At 31.1% G+C, this 16591-nt stretch overlaps 1 long non-coding RNA gene across 1 annotated transcript; it reads right to left on the bottom strand.

Annotated features, from left to right (window-relative positions):
- Positions 1-15573: 15573 nt before the first annotated feature.
- LOC127150572 (uncharacterized) lies at positions 15574-16306 on the bottom strand. The gene is made up of 2 exons (XR_007822974.1): positions 15939-16306; positions 15574-15729 (listed from the first exon to the last, which is right to left on the bottom strand). It is a non-coding gene; the product is annotated as an uncharacterized LOC127150572 (long non-coding RNA).
- Positions 16307-16591: the final 285 nt, after the last annotated feature.

Below are 16591 nucleotides of genomic sequence, written 5' to 3'. Positions count from 1 at the left end.
CACGTTAAATTGAAAAATTATGTTGGTATAATCTCTCAATTGAGACCCTTTGGATATAATGCATGGTCATTCTATGAATTTTCTTTTGGACACCTTGGAAGGTTAGGTTGTTTTGTGAAGTAAGAAATAAAGGAATAAAAGATGAAACAGGAAAGAAAAGTAATTAGGAATGGGCTATCTTACTGCCCCCTGAAGTTAATATTAGTTTGGCAGATTGTTGAGCAATCAATTTCTTTGAAGTTCCACGTTTATTTAATTTGCACTTGATGAACTCCTGTTGTGACACATCAAAATGAGAGGTTTAGGTAATTATTAAAATCTTTAAAAAGAAGAATATCTATATCAATGAAAACTACCAAGATGGCTACCATATTCGGCAAGATTACATACAGAAAAAAATAATAAAAATAAAAATAAAAATATCCGTGAAGGGTTACTCATGAATGGATTGCACTCAAAGTATCTTTAAGTTAGCATATTGTAATGCGCCCATTACATTAATATAATAGCTCTCCTTATTTAGCAGTATCTAAATGTATTTAGATTAGGAAAGAAACAAACCACCCATTGGAGAATAGAAAACCTCAGTGCAAAAATTCCTTAGATCAAATGTGTGTAATTTCAGTTGAGTTGGATTCAAATAAATAAATAAAAACTTAATGGTTTGGGTGGGTTCATTCATTTACCTAAAATAAGCTAAACGACTTGAACTTTTTATTAATTTTAGAATGCATATACTTTTTACTTATAATACAATTATATATCCATTCTTTTAGTCTTCTCCAATTTGTTACTTTAAGATAATTTTTTTTTAAATAACTCTTACAAATAGTTTTTTAGGACTTTGTAAGAAATGTTTTATTATATAAGTTGATATTGAGTTGCTAATAGAGATGGGCATGATCCATCGAAAACAGAACTGAAGAACCAAAATCTGACGAACTGAAGGTGATTGGTCAAAAATAATAAAGTGTTGGGTTGGTATCTTTTCAAATTGATTTTTTTTTTAAGATTTATACTAACTTATACAAATCGACTAGTCAACTAACAATCAGTTAGTACTTCTTTACGGTAGAGGTCAGTTTGAATATTTATTAATATAGAAGGCATAGTCGGCTTGGTGATGGTTTGGTTGGAAAATCAATTTCGATCGATCGAAGCTCACCTCTAGTTGAAAATTTGAACAAAATCAACCCAATGTTTCATCCACTATTCCGTTGCATTCAATTTCCAAGGTATTCAAGAAAAGTAATTTGCAGAAGAGAATCTTTTCCATAGATATTGGAACGAGAGATTTGTACGATTTACGTAAAGAAAAGAAGAAAAATTCCAAGTCCAAAGTATGTAGCCAACAATTGAAAAAAGCGACGTCCCAATATGAAAAAAATGGCTTTCTTACAAAAATAATCGATATGTGTTGATACCAGATATATAAAATTTGGAATTTCAACTTTGTTTTTATATTGTTTTAAAGAGTAATTATAATAAATAGCAATTTTAAAAATAATAATTAAATATATAACAACATTTTTAAAAAATTGCAAATATAGCAAATTACGGATAGACTTCTATCAATAATACTTTTATAGTCTATTACTAGTAGATGGTCTTCATTAATAGACTTTAACAGATTTTGCTATATTAACAATTTTTTTTTAAATGTTGCTATATATGCTAATGTTTTGAATTTAATTGTTATATTCAATTATGCCTAATTTTAATACAGTGAATACAATCTCTAATACATGATTATTTGATGTTTTCTCATGAAAATTAAAAGTTAATTTTTATACTTGTTGATCTTCTTGAATAATCGACCTTTGGGCTTGATGGTCTTCCATTTGTGCTTGTTGATCTTCATGTATTGACCTTTGATTTGTTGATCTTTTGGAAAATTGATCTTCAGACTCGTTGATCTTTTATGGATGATCAATTTTTAGGTTTGATGGTCTACTCAAATTCGCACAACTTGAGGAGAGTTATATTCCTCAGATCTTTAAGGGTGTGTTTGGGGGAGGGAAAGAGTTATGGGGGAAAAAGATTATGATAATCTTAGGATTATAATAATCCTAGTGTTATGATAATATGTGTTTGGGGGAAGAGTTATTATTGGTAGTGTTATTATAATATGTGTTTGAGGGAAGAAATATGAAATGTAGTGTTATAATAGTATGTGTTTGGGAAAGAGATTATTATAGTAGTGTTATAATAATATGTGTTTGGGGGAAGAATTATTATTGTAGTATTATTATAATATGTGTTTGGGGGAAAGATTATTATTATAGTATTATTATAAAATGTGTTTGGAGGAAGAGTTATGAGTGTAGTATTATTATAAAACTTGTTTGGGGCAAAGATTACGTTAATTAGATTTATGTTATTTTTTTTAAATAAGGAATGTTAATATAAGAATAAAAATATATAATTTATTTTTTTCTATTCATGATCAATATTCAATTATGTAATTGGAATAACCTAAACATAATTATGTAAATAGGTTTTCAAAAAAAAAAATTTACGTACCCTGTGAGTAACAAATATGCATTTTATAAAATAATTATATTGAGTCCCATTTAATAATTTTGTTTCTTCTCTTATGTTATGTCGTGCAAAATTAATTCGTAATTCGTAAATTGATTAGCGCATTTAAACCAAATTATTTCCACGTATACGCAGCTTATAAATATTGTAAAAAAAAAACTTCAACGAAAACACTACATTAATAGGATAATACAACAATTGATACCATTACATTTGAAAGCGAAATGAAAATACAAACTAATTAACTTCAACAGAATTTCAAGTTCGTTATATAATAAGACATAACAAGTTAGAAGAAGAACATATAGTCCAAGTAAGAAAAGTTTCATTAATACAAATACAACAAACAAACTAGTCATCGGTTTTCTTGAAGAATGATGCTGCAGTACGGGTACTTCATATTGTCGGGAATTTCAAGGAAAGCTTTCATGTCATCGACGTTACGCATAAGTATACGCATAAAGCGACACCTATCCATCAATGTGAGCTCAGGGATGGCCTCCAACTGTCGAACAATCTCTTGACGTGTTTGGGTTGCGTCTTGACGTTGTAGGATAGGCCATTCAGCAATGCGATGAAGTTGTTCATTTTCGTACTCGATGGCAGTACGAACTATGTCCCCACTATCTGTGGCATGTTCTGTACGTTTCCGCTTAGACCCGCTTGAAACATTCTTACGTTCACTGACCCTAGCGGTTCTGGTTTCCATCAAATCATCAGGCGACATGTTCAATCCCGGACTGTACATTGGGGAGAAGTTCGTATCTGGCGCAGCGTCAGCAACAAATGCGTCATACCCAACAGGATCGTTTGACCCAATGTCCGCAAAACTCTCAGCCCGACCTTCTGTTGCACGATCTTTGCGAAACACGTAAGACAGTTTGTCATAGTGGACAAACGACTTATTAAGGAGGCCTTTCGCCGCCGGATGACTCTGTATAAGTGCAATAATAAATTATTAGTCCATGTATTGAAATAATAGTACAAGTGTTCAAATGACTACTAACGCACCTTTACCCAATCGTCAAAGACTTCTTTCTCAGCGACGATGCATTTTTTTTCATCATTCCACCCAAAACCACTACAGTTTGGGCCACACATCTCCGCAAGTGCATGGAACATTCTCTTCATCAATTTGATTCGGCTATCGATGGTTGAAGCATGGATATTACAACCTGGGATCTTGAAGGCCATCATTCTCGCCAGTTGATTTAAGTACCCGGGACAAAAGGTCCCATTGTCGGACCTTCACCCACCAGCATTGACCAACTCCACGAGGCACTCCACGAGGCTTGCCTCTTCCTCTTTAGTCCAAGTATGTTTAGGTAGTCTCGATGAACTTGTCATGCTAGAAGTCAAACGCAAACATATTAGTTTCATTAAGTTCCGTATGATTAGATTAGATACATACGATTAGTTTCATAGTACAGTGAACTCCTATTGAAAAACAGTTTGGCAGTAAGTTACTTCCGTCACCAATACATTCAAAATAATCATATTCCAAAAACTATGACAAAATATGACCTATTGCAATCACTACTTAAGTATGAAAATGAACGGGGAACGTTTAATTTTTCTATTGGTTACGCAACTCCCATTCAGTAAACATTTCTTCTGCAAGGTCGTCCCTCCATTGACTCCACTCATTCGACGTCTCTATGTAATGTATGTCATCGGCGGCAATAGTCGCGTGGGTGGAATCAACTTCATCTATGTTGTCTTCTATATCAAAGTTTGTCATCTCCCTATTGATAAGGTTGTGGAGGAGACAACATGCGAGTATTGTGCAACATTGAACTTCTACAGGGTAGTATGACTTTTTCCGCAGTATCGCCCATCGACCCTTCAAGACACCGAATGCTCTTTCGATTACATTACGAGCAGATGAATGCTTCATATTGAAGAACTCTTTCGACGTTGAAGGTGCATTTTCAGGGCCACGCCATTCTTGCAAGTGATAGTGTTGGCCTCTGTATGGTGCTAGGAAACCCTCCGCATTTGGGTACCCGACATCAACCAGATAGTAATACCCTGTAACCACAATGCACGATTAAAATGTTGCAGTTGTTACTTGCAAAATTGCATTCATAGGTACAATGCCGTTGTTACTTACCTTTGGGCACCTTCAGCCCATTAGGTCTTGAAAGGGCATCACAGAGGATGCGTGAGTCCGCAGCTGATCCTTCTCAACCGACAAGTATGTAAACGAAATCTCCTTTCGTGTCACACACGCCAAGTACATTTATGGCCACCTTCCCCTTGCGTGTTCTATACCTAGCCCGATCACTTGCTGGAACATTCACTTTTATGTACGTTCCATCTAATGCACCTAGGCAATTCTGCAACGCATAACTCAAAATTATTGAGAAGAACTAACGTCGTTGTGTTGGAAGTACGTAGTTCGAGATAAATGTGTACCTCAAACCACCTCCATCTTTGATCTGTGCAATCATTAGGCACTGGTTGTGGTTTTTTCAAAAGCTCCTGATGAAGTTGAATGACGGCCAATAAGACCATGTTGAAATGGCGGGAAATTGTCTCACCCGACCGTATGAACTCTCGTTGAATGACACGATTTTTCACGTCGTACGCAAGAATGTGGAGGAACATTGCTACCATCTCCTCAACATCGACGACTTCCGTCGACGTTAGTGCAGCAATGGTCCTCAGTAGGTGACACAAAATGGCGAAACATCTTCGGTCCATTCTCGTACTTTGGAGACAGACAAGGTCTGAGCCATGAATCATGCGAAAGTAAGCTAACTGTCTAATCCTATGCCTAGTTTCATACGGGATGTGCGTTATCTTCTTCGTATCGTTCTTCAAGAGCTCCAACATTAGTAACAACTGTCGTTGGGATGCTATGAACGCATTTACAATAGACACCAACTCATGTTCATCTATTATAAATTATAGATTCACACCCTGTTGGAAAATAATCCTAAGAACGTGTTAATTTCGAATGTTGTTAATGTAATCACCTACTACCAATCTAGGTTTTGAAATTTTGGAAATATCTTCAAAGGTAAACTAAGTTAATATGTTTACAAATTAAGTAATTGACTTGTACTACTTTTTTGAAAAAAAGTTCGTGCAAACTTCATTACGTATATTTGGAAACACATTTTTTTAAACTAATTACGTGTTCGTCCATTAGAAACACATTTAGAAGCGACACAAATGCGAAAATATGTTTTGAAAATTTATTTAATTTCAAATTAATTGGAATAGTTTGTAAAATTATGTTTATAAATATACATTTTTTACATTAATTATGAGAGTTTAAAAAATATGTTTAGAAATACAAATATTTTATAAATTAATTGAGAGAGTTTGTAAAATTGGTTTATAAATGGAATTTGTTTCTAAAATTTTTGGAGGAGTTTGTAAAATATATTTGCCATTAATTTGTTCTAAAGTAATTGAAGGAGTTTCTAAATTAATTTTTTGTAAAGTAAAATGTTTGTAAATTAACTAGGGAAGCTAGTAATTTTCTAACCCCACTACATCTTACATAAAATAAAGTTAGTTAAAAAAAATATTATTTTGAATTCTATTTCCATTTAACATTACTTAATACCACCCAAATTATATACATCAATATCTCAATAATACTGTTGAAATAATAATGTCAATTTTATTATCTATAGCTCACCGTGTTATTATTATTCATCTACATATAAAATCAACTTTTCTTAAATAATAATGTTAATTAAGTTTGATGTAATGAATATCAAATTCATCCATACTAAGAAAAATTCATACATACGGGCAGTGACAACTTTTCTTAATTTCAAAACAGTAGCTAACATACATACGGGCAGTGGCAAATATAGTATGGAAAGAAATGAATTAAGAATAATATCACTTAACATACTAAGAAAAATACGATTTATAACATATAATGCGAAGCGTTTGATACAAGAAACAGAAATGAATAATAAAGAAAGAAAAGAATTCATTACAAAAATAATTAAGTACACGACATATACATAAACTTCATAAATGAATGAGGTTTAAAGCCGTTGTACCTCAATTACGAATTCTTTAAGTACGACAACCTGAAGATTTACACAACAAACGACATTGTCATTACATATGCGTGGCCGTAAAGATTATGTATTGTAAAAAATAAATGAAAAAACGCATATGAAACATACCTTAAAAAGAAACGAAAGCTTACAAATCCATGGGACCGTACCAAAAAATAAATGTGTTAGTACATAATGTATGGGAAAGGAAGTTGCCTCAGAGTTAATAAATACCATCAAAGACGTCCAAGAGAACGCATTTGCGGTACAATTTAGTGCGGTGGACTTGATAACATTACATGTAAAACACAAGCAACCAACAAGAGACATAAAATAGAGATCAATATGTTCATAAAACCGTCGGGAGTGTGAGCACAGTGCGCAAAGGGAAAAAAACCATAGGGAGAAAACAAACTACAACACCAAAAAGAGGCCATAGGGAGAAATCAAACTACAACAACCATATTTGTTTTGTAAAAAAAAATTAAGTAGGGGAAATTTGAAGAACATAGCAAAAGTGGCAATTGTAAAAAACAAACAAGTGTGGTTTTAAAAGTTAGATTACAAATTATTCAATTGTAAAGTAGTGAAAACAGTGGCTAAAGTGGCAAATGTAATGAAAAGCAATTAGAGCAAACAAATGTTATGAACATACCAAAGGGGACTGCAAGTATAAGAAAACGGAAAGAGAATGGGGCATGTAATGCTGTGAGAACATCCAAATATATACTAATAAATAGGTCAACAACAATTAATTTAGTCCAACAAGAATCCCATAAAATAGGGGATTTGAGAAAAGCAGTCAAACCCTATACACAGTAGGCAGACATTTTTTTCAACACAAGTACACAGACAGCAAAATTGAAATTGAATGGAACAAATGAAATTTAACAAGTTGTAAAAGAAATCCAGAGTTCCAACATAAATGATGACAGAGGAAGGAAAAAGAAAATTCGATCATATATGGATGTCAAGAACAGAGATTCATGATCATTAAACAAGTTCAAAAACGAATATGAAGAACAAAGAGGAATGTTCCACAATTGATCACATTTGAACATCAAGAACACAATTGATCACAAAGATCAACAACAAAGAAATCCACAATTGATCACATATGAACATCAACAACAAAAGTCGGATGATGGTTAACGAAGTTGACAAACAAAGATTTAAAACAAAATGAACAGAATCAGTAATATATAATTGAACTCATCACTGGCAATATGAAGAACAAAGGAATGCATAATCGACCGAAAATAAGAACAAACATGAAAAGATCAAATCAGAACTACCACCACAATCCTCATCATAGGCACATCATACCTTTGGTGCACACCGATAACCCCTGCCATGCTCCCATGCCCCTACTCGAGTTCCTTTCCTCGATTTAGTGTAGAATCAATGACAACATACCCGTTCGGTTAAACAAAAAAATGTAGTAAACTGGTTATACGACTGGCAAGAGTGGGGAGCGACAAGGGTTGTTCGATGGACGAAATGGTATGAAAAAATGGAGAGAGGATGAGAAGCGTTTCGGAGGTCACGCACTTTCGTGGCAATCGATCAATGAAATGGAAAATAGAGAGGATGAAAAGCGTTTCGGAGGTCACGGACGTTCGTCGCAACCGATGAACGAAATGCAAAATAGAGAGGGTGAGAGGCGTTTCGGGGAGATTAGGGCAAAATAATGGAACATGAACAAATCGTTTCGGGGAGAGGATGAGAGGATCAAAGGCGTTTCGGAGGTCACAAACAGATCGGTGAAATAGTATAAATACGAACAAAATGTAAATCAACTTGAAGAGGAAGGGAGAAGAGATAGGTAAAATGGAGATAATCGAAGATAATGCGACGAAAAGGGAACGGAAAACACAGGGAAATCGAAGGAAATCGGCCGGAAAAGAGTAGGGTTAAAAGAGGTAGTCGGCGGCTGAAGTGTAGGATAAAATAGGGGATATGGGGATTAGGGTTTTCCTAATCCCCTTTTGGCATAATACTTGGGCCAAACAAGGTTTGACCCAAATTTCTTTTCCTTTTCCCCCCATACCCGAGGCCCAAACACACCCTAAGAGTTTTGATAGTATGAATTTAAGATCTTAAGAGCTTTAAAAGTTTGGTCTCCACGATCTGAGAACTCCAAATTTTTCATATGTTTAGAACTTGAGTGCTTCATTTTTCAGAAAATTGTAAATTTAAGATTAGTTAAGTTTCAAATTAAAAAAAAAAAGTTTAATCTTTTTCCATTTTTCAAAAGGCGATAATTTTAAAATGAGAACTTAGAGGTGGAATTCTTCAACAATTCATCATCAATTCTTCCCCTCAAATGAAAAGACAAGGTCTCTATTTATAGAAGATTTCATAGACTTTAGGTGTACTTAGGTTCAGTTGCTTGATGGGCTTAGACTTTGACCAAATCTCTTCTTTGACTCAATTTTCTATTATGAGCTTCAACTAGGTTGGGTCTTAAGAAATTTTAAAAGATAACCATGTAATTAGCAAAATAGTAAATAACAAACTGAAAAATAACATATCCCAAAAATATTAAGATTTATAGTAAAATTGCGGGCTGCAGCTTTTTTTTTTTTTTGACTATTTTATACTCGATTATACCTCTTTATATAAGACAGTGTATTTATAAACATCCAACTTCGGTAAATCTTAACTAAATATGATATTTTATTGCTAAACATATCCCCTCAAAATATGGCGGTAATTTCTACCCGATTTTCTTATTCTTAGGATTTAAATCAATTAATTAACAATTTATTTCAATAATTCATAATAGATATGTTTAATAACGATTTGAATTCAAATTTTTATAATACCCCTAAAATAGCAAAATAAATTCAATAGTTTTGGATTATTTATATTTCATACTATTTATCAAAACTTTATTAAATAATACATAATACATATTTTTAATAACAATTTGAACTTAGATTTTATATCATTCCCTAAAATCATCGATTTGAATTTAAATCTGACAGAATATCCCTAAAATGATGGCAAAGGTAAATTCTTAATAACAATTTGAATTTAAAATTTAAAATTCAAATTGTTAAAATCTAAAATTTAACAATTTATATTCTAAAATATTTGTTAAAAATTTATTAAACAATACATAATACATATTTTTAATAACAATTTTAATATTAATTTTTTTTAATCCCCTAAAATTGTGATCATTACTATTATCCACTTATTTGGATGATTTTTAATAACAAATTTAAATTTTAGATTTTCTCCTAAAATAATGCCAAAGATAAATACAACATTTTCGGGTTCTTTATATTCCAAAAAATTTAATAATAGTTTGAATTCAATTTTTAGATCCTCCCCTAAAATAATGCTAATTATGATTGTCCATTTATTTTTACCAATTTAATAACAACTTTAATTTTCTTAATTTAACAAAATTGATTTATTGGTTAAATTGGTCAGGTTTGATTGCATTGATTTTCTATATAGTTACAGTGTATTTGTACATACTACATGCCAATATAATTCTTTCTAGATTTGTTCCACAGTGTTTGACAGAATATATAGCATATGTTACTCACACAATTACATTGTAATTTTATGCTTTTAAATAATGTGATAAATTATTCGTTATATATCAGGATCACATGTTCAAATATTAATATTTATTTGCTCATATAATCAGATACTTTTGTAATCCAAAAAACTTAACATTAAGATGGATTTGTTACAAAACCAAAAATAAGAACGATTTCCTAAATAATGTTATTGAATCATAACCAAACTTTATAATAATTAATAGAATTAAGATTTCCCAAACATAGTATATATCGAGTATGAATGATATTATAAACAACATATTTGGGACACACAAAAAGGTAAAAATTTTGGTCATCAAGATATAGTATCATTCCACTGGGTATAGGATAATCATATATTCTAAATACTGTCTATTTTAATAGCTCAAAAAATGAGGCAGAGTATTGAAATTAGCATGAAGATTGTGTATTTTGCAAACAATATTCAAATTTAGTAAATCTTAACTAAATATGCTATTTTTTTTGCTGGACAAGATTGCACCAACCTTCCTTATAATAATGACAAATATATCTACAATATTTTGAGGTTTGTTATATTTTAAACAATTTATTAATAATATCGATAATTATTACAATTTCTTAAATGACCTTAAATATCTTTTTTCCTCTTCTTCATTTTTTTAACCCTTTCATTAAGCATTATATCTTGTAAGTTAATCACTAAGGATAGCTCAATTTTAACATATCACCAAACTTGAAGACATAAATTAAAAAACATTAAAACATAAAAGATTTCAAAAGTATCTCAAAGATTCAAAACTTTCGATTTTATATTTTGATAGGTCTCGGTAGAAAAATGATAAATATTTAAGTGGTTTCAAATGAGTTTTATGTTGAGGGCAGAATTGTAACTATGCCTTAATGGCATTTTTGTAATTAATTGAATCTTCTTTCTTACGTCTTTTAAATTAGAGAAAAGAAAAGAAGCAAGACGGATAGGAAGAGGGGGCACGCAAGCTAAAGAACACAATAGAGAGTTTTTCTAGCAAAAGATTGATAGAGAAGAGTGCGGTGTGATGATTTTCAGTGTTTCAATAGGAAGAGAAACGTTGGTCGACGGACAGGAAGATGTCAGAGGTTTAGCTGTGGATTTTGAGGCGAATAGAAGCTGACGGTTTTGGAGCTGTTTACGACGACTCCGACATTCGTTTTGACAGCTTTGTGACGGGTTTAACAACTGGTTTAACCGTGGTTTTGGAGCTGTCAGAGGTTGATTTAATTGTCAGAGGAAGACATCGGAGTTTTGATATCAGCGGCGACAGGCTTTTTCGAGCAACGCTTGATGGTGATGTTGGTTGTGGGTTTGCGACAGGTTATGACGTTTCGGCGTTTGTTGGAGTCGGGTTTAGTCGACTTTCATGGGTTTAGCTGTAGGCAAGATGAAAATTCTAAAGTCTCCGATCAGAGGAACAAAGAAGAAGAAAATCCAAGTATAAAGACTTTGAAAGGTTTGAAGAAGACGAGCTGAAAACTCCAATAGTTTCTGCAATTGATGAAAGTTTGATTTTGATGTGTTAATTATGTGTTGGGAGTTTGATTTTAATTATAGGGTAATTGTGGTTTCTTGAATAATTATATTTAGGATTCAATTTTTTAGTTAGGTAGGGGTGTATTTAAAATATTGTTCTAGCAATTATTTTTTTCATATTTTTCAATTTTACTATTTTATCAATTTAGATAAAAATTTGTTATTTATTCAAAGTAAACATTCACGCAAACCAATTCAAATTATAGTTTTCATAACAAACTTATTTTTTGTTGTGAAAAATTTTAATTAGCCAAAAATTTTCATTCAACAATGTATTCTTAAATTGGGTCAAACACATAATACATGATACTATCACCACATGAAAATAGAATGTCAACTGACTACACAAAAATATAGGCGTATTTAATAGAAAATCTAAAAATATAAATTCGAAAACTAGGGAATACAATTACATCATAGTTGCATCCATCTTTTAGATAAGTGTTTTTTTTTCAAGAAATTTATAATTTAGATTTTAGTTTAAATAATGTTTTAGTTGTGATACTATATTATAAATTATAAAACTAGCTGGAGTTTACCAATAATATTTTTTGTTTCTTACTTACCTACTAAATAAACTACCATTAATTATTTATATTTTATGTTGAGAATTTCTGTATGATTATTATTGATAATATTATATAATTTGTGAGATATTATATAATACATAATTTATTTAAAAATTGAATTGAGTTTATTGCATTATATATTATATTTCTAGCCATTTTTATCTTTTATGTAATATATGTATGCATTTTATACTAAAATATATACAATTCTGGATTTTGAATTTTAAATTCAACTTTTGGATACACGAAAATATAAAAATTGTTATATTGAGAGTAATGGTCTATTTAGATCATAAAAATTAAAAACAAATTCTGAAACCATGATTCAATAATATTGGCGTCGACTCTCCCTTAGAAGTTGAGACAACAAACTTTCCTACTTAGAAATGATACATCAATTTTTGTACGTAAAATAAGATTACTACATAACTAAATTGCTGAATTTGGTTATTGGAATGACTTATCCCTTCATGGTCAGAAGGATTAATCTCCCCTTTATAATTGTTGTATTGAAAAATAAAGAAAAATAGAAAAAATGACAAAATATTTAGAGATTTTTTTTAGGAATATAGCAAATCGGTAAAATATTTAGAATGTATAGAATAATTTTGAAAATGAAAAAGGTCCACCTATTCCCAATGGAAAATACAAAAAATGTCCCAGTCAACATGCGATTAATCGACCATACGCGCGCGTGTAATTATTCTTCTAAACAATCATGATACACGATTTTGTAGATAGTATCGACATAATCATGTAGTTTTTTCTAACGATGGAAAAATACTTCAAATTTAAATGATTGTGTTGACCATGCTAAACGATTGTGTTGACTATGGTAAGCGATCGTCTAGATTATATCCACACGATCGTGTAGTTCTTTTTAAACGATGGAAAAAGAGCTTCAAATGGAAACAAACGTGTTGACTATACTAAATGATTGTGTTGACCATGCTAAAGGATCGTGTTGACTATGATAAGTGATCATTTTGATCATATTCACACAATCGTTTAGTTCTTTTTAAATGATGGGAAAAGGGCTTAAAATCTCAACGATCATGTTGATTAGGTAACCGATTATTTAGATCATATCAAAGTATCAAAGTGATATTTAAACGATCATGATATTCTAGAAGAGGAGATGGAAGAAAGAAAGAGAAGATGAAGAAATAAAGAAAAAGAAGATAAATAAAAATAAAAGAAAGAAAATTTGGAAGACGAACTGAAGAAATCTGGAAGAGAAGATGAGTAAATTGTAAAGAAGAAGAAAAAGGAGTTTGACCTGCTTCATGGGATTTTCGTTTTTGTTACACGGACTTTGTTACACGGACCGTAAATATTTTGGTGTTTTGTTACATTTATGAAAATTAACCAAATATTTACATATCATAAAATAATCAAGTGTAACAAATTTTTATTTTTTAGCTATTTTTTTGTGAAGTGTAGATTTATAGATAGTTTTTGTTTTTTTTAGATTTCTTCCAAATTAAAAAAAAAAATGTACACTTCATAGAAGTAAAAGACAAAGTTTATTACACTTATCCGGCTTTTCAAATTAAATTATTAGGACATGTCTTTTTAATGTAATTAATAGGTAATATTTCCTATCAAAATTAAGGGAAAATTACAAAGTGATATAAAAATGGTAGCATTTAGTAAATTAGAAACTTTCTCATTATTTGAGCTCATAATAGAAAAATATGAAATGTAAAAATCAATTAGGACAACTCTAGAAGAGTTGGCAAAAGTTACCTTTTAATCTAATACAATAGCAAATGAGAAATACTTCCCTATTCAAGCTTTAGACCCTCTGCAATCAAGTTAATGAATCTCAGTCATCAATTCCAAAGAAAAATATCATTCATAAAATTCAAAATACAAAATCCAAAGATACATATTGCTTAATGGTTGGGCTTTAAGTAACCTTCCAAAACCCAAATGTGAGTGACATCGTAGATCTTAATAAAATAAAATAAAATAAAAAACCTTATTTAATATTTTTATTTAAGGTTAATTTTTATAAATATAACAAAACATCAAAATATTTACGGCCGTGTAACAAAATCAAAAAAGTCTATGATATTTTCATAAATTCCAGGTTTCCCTTAAATAATGCAGACAACTTTTTACTTCTTTTCATTCTTCTTCTTTACGATTTATTCATCTCATCTTCATATTATTAATTTCTTCGTATTATTACTTATTCTTCCGTTTACAATGTTATAATTATTTATGTAAATATTTACCAATTTATTCATTTCCTCTTCCAGAATTTATTCTTTCTTCATTTCTCATCTATTTTTTTTCTTGGTACAAGATTTAAATGATATTGGTACAAGATCTAAACAATCAATTGTTTATCCCAAATAGATATAAAAAAGACCACTGTCACTAATAGATCGTTTAGATTTGGTACAAGATCGTTTTGATTTGATACAAGATCGTTTAGATTTGATACAATATCTTTTAGACTTGCTACGAGATCATTTAGACTAGGTACAAGGGTACAAGATCGTTTAGACTTGGTATAAGGGTACAAGATCGTTTAGACTTGGTACAAAGGTACAAGATCGTTTAGACTTGCTAGGAGATCGTTTAGACTTGCTAGGAGATCGTTTAGACTTGCTATGAGATCGTTTAGACTTGCTAAGAGATCGTTTAAAGTGGGTACGAGATCGTTTAGATTGGGTACAAATCCATTTTTTCACGCGCGTGTGACCGATTAATTGTGAGGGTATTTTTGTTATTTTACGTTGTAGGCCTATGAGCTTTTTTCTTTTTTAAAAATGTTTTATACGGTGTAAATATTTTCACGCTTTGTTATATTTTTGAAAAAATCCCTTTATTTAAATTATTAAAGAAAAAATATAAAAAAAAACTTTGGTCCTTGGGCGTCTTATATCTCAAAGTTTTGAAGAGTAGGTGTGTTTTTGTCTCTAAATTTATTATTTCCAATCAAAAATATAATTTTGGCCCATGTATTTTAATCTCCTCAGTTAATATATATATGGTGGAAATTTAGGCATGCGCAACGAAATTTGGAATAAATTAAACTCTAATAGAAACTTAATCAACATGCTTAACCCTAGATTACAGAGATTATACCTTCATAACTCCCAATTGCTCGTAATTTTCTCACGAACTAAACCTGGTGTCACACCCCGCCTCGTACTTCAGGCGAGACGGGATATGACTTTGAGTATTCTGACACGTCACACTAAAACACTCAACTTGAGGTCCTTAAACTTTGTTTAATCGCCTGATACTTTACACTTTTACTTAAAAGCTATACTTTAGGCGATAAACAACTCAATGCAACAGAGACATATGAAAATATTTCTTTTTATTAATCTATAACCGAGCGTTTTACAACAATATAAAATACATGAATACAATATTTGAACTTAAGAACGAAACACTTGACATTCCTTTCTTGCACAACAGCTTCTCAGTCTTTTCTTACTTGGCCTTAATGCCTAAACCTATAGAGTGAAAACTTTAAAACGTAAATAAAAAAAAACTTGAGATTTTAAGAAAACCTTTTGGAATATATTTTAAAATTATCTTTTATATTAAAACGCGTAAACACATCATTTCATAACACATCATAGCGTATGTATAAACACACATTAGTAAAAAATCATTCCTTTCTCCAAGAACCTGAATCATTCTCTACGCTAAGTTTCATCACCTTGCGTTTAAACAACCATGATGTCCTTTTCATCAACAACATTCAAGAAAATTTTGGTTCACTTCTTGTTGCTTAGACCGCACGCCTAACACAATACAGATCTTTTATGCATCAGCTGACTTCATTCCACCATATAGTCCTTTTCTACATGGCTGCCTTTACTTCTTATGTGCACATAATAATTAGCTCAATGATAAGAAGAGACTAATAGTTTGAACACCATTTCATAAACATTTAAATCACATAAAACATACTTTAAACTCAACATAAGCTCTTGATTGGAAATACCCTTGGAAATATTCATATATCAAACATCATTTCAAATCAATAAGAACTTAAAAGAAAACTCTTAAACATAAGCAAATCATTTTAAGATAAACACTCACAAAACTTGGTTGCCATAAACCTCAAATGCTCTTACACTTCTTCTTCTCTCGTAGTCCTTCAACAGCACTTCAACACTCAGTTTTCTCTTCAAATTTCCAGAGTAGCACGCTTCTCTCAACTGGCTGAAGACCTTTATTTATACCAATCTCAAATTAGCTTAGTCATGCTCAAACTCTTAATAACTTGCCAGCTCATTCTCTAAGTGGTACACGTGTTAACTTAATGTAATTTAACTTAAGCATGCTTAGCTTTAACTTCTACACATG

This window comes from Cucumis melo, chromosome 8, assembly GCF_025177605.1.
Source record: "Cucumis melo cultivar AY chromosome 8, USDA_Cmelo_AY_1.0, whole genome shotgun sequence".
Taxonomy (NCBI): domain Eukaryota; kingdom Viridiplantae; phylum Streptophyta; class Magnoliopsida; order Cucurbitales; family Cucurbitaceae; genus Cucumis; species Cucumis melo.
This window is presented reverse-complemented; position numbering and strand designations above follow the sequence as displayed.